Genomic DNA, 7,257 nt, shown 5'->3' with positions numbered 1-7,257 from the left:
ATATATATATATATATATATATATATATATAAAGTAATTTCTCCACCGATTGCAAAGCAAACGTCCCCAGTACCTTAGGTATTGTTCCTAACAATGGTCCTTCTTTAATATCTATATATAAGATATAAGAAAGTTAAATATCTCGTTGTATATATTTTGGTTTCAGTTAATGGTTTCAATTAATGTTAAATACACATAACAATATATTTTTGGTCAATTTTGACCATTTTTTTTATTTTTAATTTAAAAAAATAATGATTAATTAAATATGTAGAGTTTCGCCCAATTTAGACCGTATACCTCGTTTTACAACAATTAACTACATAGTTTACTTCATTAATCCTCCAATTAAACCTTTAGATTTATAATAATTTTGAAAAGAAAAAAAACACTCATAATTTTAAATGTCATTTTATGAAATTATATATATATATATATATATATATATACTAATAAAAGAGTAGTTCTTTTGTCATGTATTACCCTATTAGGCATCCTAATTAATGTCATACCACTTGTCAACCTATTAATTCTCCATTTTAAAATTTAAAATTTAAATTTCCCATTCTAATTACATTAAATTAATAACATTAGAATAAAAAATAAAATAAAATTAATATAGATTATAAGGTGATATATTTTCACATATTTATTTGAATCAGGGATTATAATTTTACATAACTATATATATATATATATATATATATATATATATATATATATATATCTTAATAAATAATTTATTTAAAATAAATAATTAATAATTTTGAATTTTTAGTATGAAAGTTTAATTAATTTTGTAACTGTAGTTCCCACGGTTATAAACTAGTATTCTAATAAAAGAATAGTTTTATTTTCCTTTTTCCACGTATCATCCAATTAGGTTTCTTAATTAATGTCATGTCACTTTTCAACCTATTGATTCTCCATTTCAAATTTTAAATTTCAAATTTTCCACTCTAATTAAATTAAAATAAAAATTTGAATAAAATTAATACAGATTATAGGGTGATATAATTTCACGTATTTATTTAAATCAACGATTATAATTTTATATAACTAAAAATTATCTCTTAATTAATAATTTATTTAAAATAATTGATTAATAATTTTAAGTTTTTAGTATAAAAGTTTAATTAATTTTGTAATCGTGGTTCTCACGGGTTATATATATATATATATATATATATATATATATATATATATATATATATATATATATATAACCTCTAATTATTGTGTGAATGTATGACCGATTCTAAACCAATTGTTTGTTAACGATAATTTCGGAAATTTGTTAATTAAATTGCTTATTATCTAATATAAAATCCCTAGATTTGTGGTAACTGATTGTTGATTCAGGCCTATAATTATTGTAGGGAACCTACAAACCATCTAAAACTAATGTAGTGCAAACTCTTGTTGTCGTCCACCACCACAATATGTACCGACAACGACGGAGCAAGAGGAGGGGCAAGTGGTTGATTTGCATTTTCTCCCTTTCAACAACCGAATTTCATATGAAGGTGGGAGCAATTCCTTTGTTAAAACGAATTCAACTCAAACTATTCAAGCCGCAAACAGATACAAATAGGTTATCATCTGTTTCAATGGAGTTAAACCTCAAATCTCATCGCTCTAATATCTTAATCAGATAAAGTGTTTTTTTTCAATTTTCGATAATTTATGGCTAGTATGTTCGATCTTTTTCCTTTTGGATCGTATTGCCAAGCGTGAGGCCTGATTCTAGGGGAATTTAAGATTGTTGCTTAATTTTTTATCTGTTTTTTTAATATATTAAATATTCAATAATCAGTCCTCAATTGTTGATTTATCGGCCAATTGGTTGTTTATTCATTACTGTTACTCACAATTGTTGATTACAACATAACTAGTAGTTGTTAATGTATATATAATTTAATTAATTAACTTCATTTTGCTCTGATCACACTTCACAGTCGTTGATGTACTTGCTTAGTTGCTTAATTTGTTCGATTCTTGAATTCTTTGGCTTAATGGTTTTGCTGCTTAGTTGTTTAATTTGTTTAATTCGTTAATTGTTTGTTCCTTAATCCTTGACTTTTTTGCAATGTTTCTGCATCAAAGTGTTGACTTGTTTTGGTTTTGGTTGTTTACTATGTGCATTTCTAACTTATATGAAGTTGATACTGCAATTTCTAATAGTAGTTCTATTTACGTATCAGGACAAATGAAACAAAAAACGAGAGAACAATTCTTTTAGAATGCCCATTCCTTTATATCTTCATACTTGCAAAAGAATGGGGGAGGGGTTGAGTTCAAGTATGCTCATTCTTTTAGAATGATCATTCTTTCGGAATGGTCATTCCGGATTTGTGAATTGTATCATGGGAAAAGTAGTTTTTTATGATATAAACCTTCTTTCTAATTAAAAATATATAATCTTTGTACCAAATGTTCTAACTTTTCTCTTTCTTATATATAGGAGGAAAACAAAAGTCTTCATTGAATTATTTATTGATTTATGTTCAAACGTGAAGAGGTAAAGATAGAAGCATGGAAAAACCATAAAAAACACAGACAAAATCTTTAAAAATGATGATAGATTCTTAAAGAATATAATATATATAGTGACAGATTCTTAAAGAATGTAGTGTAGAAGGTGGTGTATATTCTTCAAAATGTTGTAAATATTCTTCTTTTATGTTATAAAAATGGTTTTCTTATGTTATAAAAATGATTCTTATTTTTTTATAATATATTCTTGATTATATTGCAATACATTTTTCTTAAAGAATTTTAATTCTAAAAATAATATTGAAATGAAATAGTATTCTTTAAGAATGAAAGAATGAAATAATGAAAATATGTATTCATATATGTTTGCATGACGTTGTATTCTAATAAAAAATGATTTTATTTGAATGTGTTGAATAAAATATAAATTTTGATTTGACTTTTATTAATTAATTTAACTTAGTTGCCTAAAATATAGGTGTTTTTTCATTTCTCTCACGGTTTCGCTTAATAAAATATCATACTTTCTATTATAATTAATTAAGTGTAATTATATAGTAATTGTTAGTCCATGTTAGTAGCATATACCCTAAGATTACATCAATTCATTCTATTCATCTAATGGTCAGAATTTAGTCACACATTCATACAATAATTGTGATTCACTTTTGATTATAACTATATATATATATATATATATATATATATATATATATATATATATATATATATATATATATATATATATATATCATGGTTGCAGAAATCGGGATTAATTGGTAATTAATCGTGGATTAATCGTTTAGCGTTCTCTAACCGTCGACGATTAGGGTATTAATAGGAAATTTAGGATTAATCGGGTTTGGCGGGATTAATCGGTCAACAAAAGTCAAAAAAGTCAAAAAAATTTAAAAAAAAAATTCAAAAAATCAATTTTTTTTAATCCAAAATTTTCAAAATTTCAAATATTATAACAAAATGTTCATAGTTTCCTATTTTCAAATTTTAAAATTACAAATTTTCTTATTTTCTAATTTTGAAGTACTTGCTTTACTTAAGATATATTAATATTTAATTAATTTTAATATTTTATTAATAATCTATGGTCTCCGATTAATCCCCGCCAAGACCGATTAATCCTTTAACACCAGTCAACCGTCAAGCTACCGTCGAACGATTTTTACAACCTTTATATATATATATATATATATATATATATATATATATATATATATATATATATATATATATAAGTTGGTTTCGTTGAGATTCTGAAAAAATGGAGATATTGAGATTCAACCTCAACCATATATTTATCATTTGCCACTCTAGCGTTCCAGTGTACTGATATGGAGGAAGAATTATAATCATAAATGAATATACAGTGATGACCGTTCCTTTTTCCCCACCACCACAATCACCACCCTCACCACATCGGCCACCAACCGACCCCACCACTACCACCTCCGTCATCTCTGTCACCAACTTCCATAATCATATATGATTAATCACTTTGTGAACATACATATATGTAATAATTTATGATTAGGCATATATGTATAAACATGTATAATCATATATGATTATACATTTCCACCGTATAATCATTTGTGATTAGGCATTATCCTACCGTGTCGGTATGCTGGAGCGTTAAAGCGAAAATTGGGAAATACTAGTATGTGGCTGGGGTTGAATCTCAAGATCTCTATTTTTTTAGAATCTCAACGGAACCGTTCCTCCTCTCTCTCTCTCTCTCTCTCTCGCTATATATATATATATATATATATATATATATATATATATATATATATATATATATATATATATATATAGTGATATGTGCTCCGAGCTTAACACCGTCTTGTGGTGGTTCCGTATGAGTTAAGCCCTATAATCACAACAATAAAGAAGCGACGTCAGTCGACGTCCAGGAGGTGGTCCCGAGACGAAGCTCTGACGGTTAGTTAGTCTGAGTGTGTATGTGAGAATGCAAAGATTAGGGTTTTAGGCTTTTAGCTGTTAGGAAGTGATCCCTTCCTCTAAAGGAGAAAGATTCCTTTTATACATGTCATCCGTTGAGCATGATTCCAATGGTTTCCATTGTCCCGTCTGGGTCAACAGGACGTGGAGGAGTCCCATTAGTGAATCGTGCATCACTAGTAGTAATCCTCTCTGCTATCGGTGTAGAGGGAATAAAGGATAATGCTCTATTCATTACACTTGTCGCCCCAGGGTGTGGTCAATTATGTTTTGGCTTATTATAGACCGGAGATGGTTGTTTAGAGTTGGACCTGGGCGCGAGAACGCCAAGCACCGGAGTCCTAGCGCGAGGCCGCGATGGCGAGGGAGAGAGTCTGAAACTAGGTTGGTTAGCGACTGTTAGATAGGTCATCCTAAAGATAGCAATTATGTTATCTTTAACGTATTCCTAGAAGGATACGTTAACAATATATATATATATATATATATATATATATATATATATATATATATATATATATATATATATATATATATATATATATATATAGGGGAGAGTTCTATGGGAAAATGCATTATTAGGACAACATATGTCGGAACAAATGAAAACATGACAACATATCAGTAAGATTAACTACATAAATAACTTCTACACTACATTACTTATGAATAAAGAATTGGACATATGTCACTTGATCATTGGTTCCAGCATATATTGTCGTAATTATGCATTTCTATTGAACATACCTCTATATATATATATATATATATATATATATATATATATATATATATATATATATATATATATATATATATATATATATATATATATGGGAAAAGTGAATATACCCTTAAGGGTATATAAGCTTACGTACCCAAACTCATAATAATACGTCGTTTTGTTTGATATATTCATTATAATATTGTTAAACTTCAATCCTTAACTTGATTTATATTCAATATTTTTAAAATTTCACTATTATCTTCCTCTTACATCACATCTTTTTGTCGAACACTTACTAGGCTATATATATTATTGTTGAAAATGACAATTATGTAAGAGGAAGATAAATATGAAATTTATAAAAATCTTTGAAGTAATTCAAGTTAGAAGTTGAATTATAAGAACATTGGATGATTACAATGTTTATATATGATACAAAACGATGTAGTATGGTGAGTTTGGGTACCTAAGCTTATATACCCTTAAGGGTATATTCACTTTTCCCTATCTATATATATATATATATATATATATATATATATATATATATATATATATATATATATACACACACACATGAAGTGATTCAAATAACAACCAAAAATGGCTAAGAACCTTATAAACCAATTTTTAAAGTTTTTCATTAAGGGCGTTTTAGACAAAATCAAATATTAATATTACATAAAGAAAATCCCCCTTTTCCCTCATTTACAAGCTACCACCTACCTTCGTTGGACCATCATCGGAACAACATAGGACCATTATCGAAACGTCTCTGGACTATCACCAATTTTAACATCATTTTTCTAGTCGTATACACAGCTTAGTAGAACAAACAAATCTCATTTTTCTTGTAATAATTTTAAACACCTACTATTTTTTTTTTTGCAACTAAATGAACAAAAAATTAATAACAAATAGAAATATTCTTGACAAATTCAATTTTTTCCTAAGTTGTAGATATCATTAAAAATATATATTTTCTAAGACATTCAAAATTTAAAATATCATATTCACATCCTAATAAACATATTAATTCACTCATTCACAATTTAAAAAAAAAACAAATTCACAAACTTAATACAGTCCATTTTACACTAGTTTACAAAGTCAGAGAAATCAAACCCAAACTCTACCACCAACATCACCAATTACTACACGCCGCCACAAACCACATGTGCAACCATCGCAATCATCATTTCTTCCAAATAAGATTTGTATATAAAAGTGTGTATTGATAACTTAAATACTACATTCATACTTTAATAAACATATTAATTCACTCATTTAAAGATTAATGCAAAGCAATCATAAAACAAATACATTATTACATATATATATACAACACAAAAAATAAACATTTTTACAAGAAAATTAATACAAACATCTACACATAAATCATTCATATTTTAACATAAAATTCATAAAAAAAATCCATAGCTTGGTATAGTCAATTAACAATTTAAGTACACATAAAATTCACAGTCTAATATACAAAATTTATACATTTATAACCATATTTTCAACTTAAAGATTACATTTATACTTTTAGATTTAGAGCAAAGTGCTTCTTTCAAAGTTTATTTACACAATATTCACCGTTTAAATTTTACATAATTATTCAAAGTTAGAGAAAATCATATTTGTGTATAATGCTTCTTTCATATCATGTTTCTGGAGCAAATACAAAATTAATAAAAAAAATCACCACTTAATACAACCACTTTACAACTTAATACAATCAATTCATTGTTTAATACATAAAATTAACAGCTTACTACAGTTAATTTATAGTTTAGTACACAAAATCACAGTTTAATACACAAAATTTATACATTTATAACCATATTCTCAACTTAAAACTTCCATTTAAACCTTTAGATCTGGAGCCCTATGATTCTTTCAAAGTTTATTTACACAATATTCACAGTTTAAATTTTACATACTTTATTCAAATTAGAGAAAATCATATTTGTGTATAATGTTTCTTTCATTTCATATTTCATAAGTAAACACAAAATTCATAAAAAAAAAGAAAAAAATCACAACTTAAT

At 26.3% G+C, this 7,257-nt stretch overlaps 1 long non-coding RNA gene across 1 annotated transcript; it reads left to right on the top strand.

Annotated features, from left to right (window-relative positions):
- The first annotated feature begins 1,367 nt into the window (after window positions 1–1,367).
- On the top strand, window positions 1,368–2,689 carry LOC145134002 (uncharacterized). Its single transcript, XR_013718863.1, has 3 exons — window positions 1,368–1,594; window positions 2,205–2,301; window positions 2,465–2,689. It is a non-coding gene; the product is annotated as an uncharacterized LOC145134002 (long non-coding RNA).
- The last annotated feature ends 4,568 nt before the right edge of the window (window positions 2,690–7,257 follow it).

Source organism: Lactuca virosa, chromosome 8 (assembly GCF_052849685.1).
Source record: "Lactuca virosa cultivar CGN04683 chromosome 8, Lactuca_virosa_CGN04683_v6, whole genome shotgun sequence".
Classification (NCBI taxonomy): Eukaryota; Viridiplantae; Streptophyta; class Magnoliopsida; order Asterales; family Asteraceae; genus Lactuca; species Lactuca virosa.
This window is presented reverse-complemented; position numbering and strand designations above follow the sequence as displayed.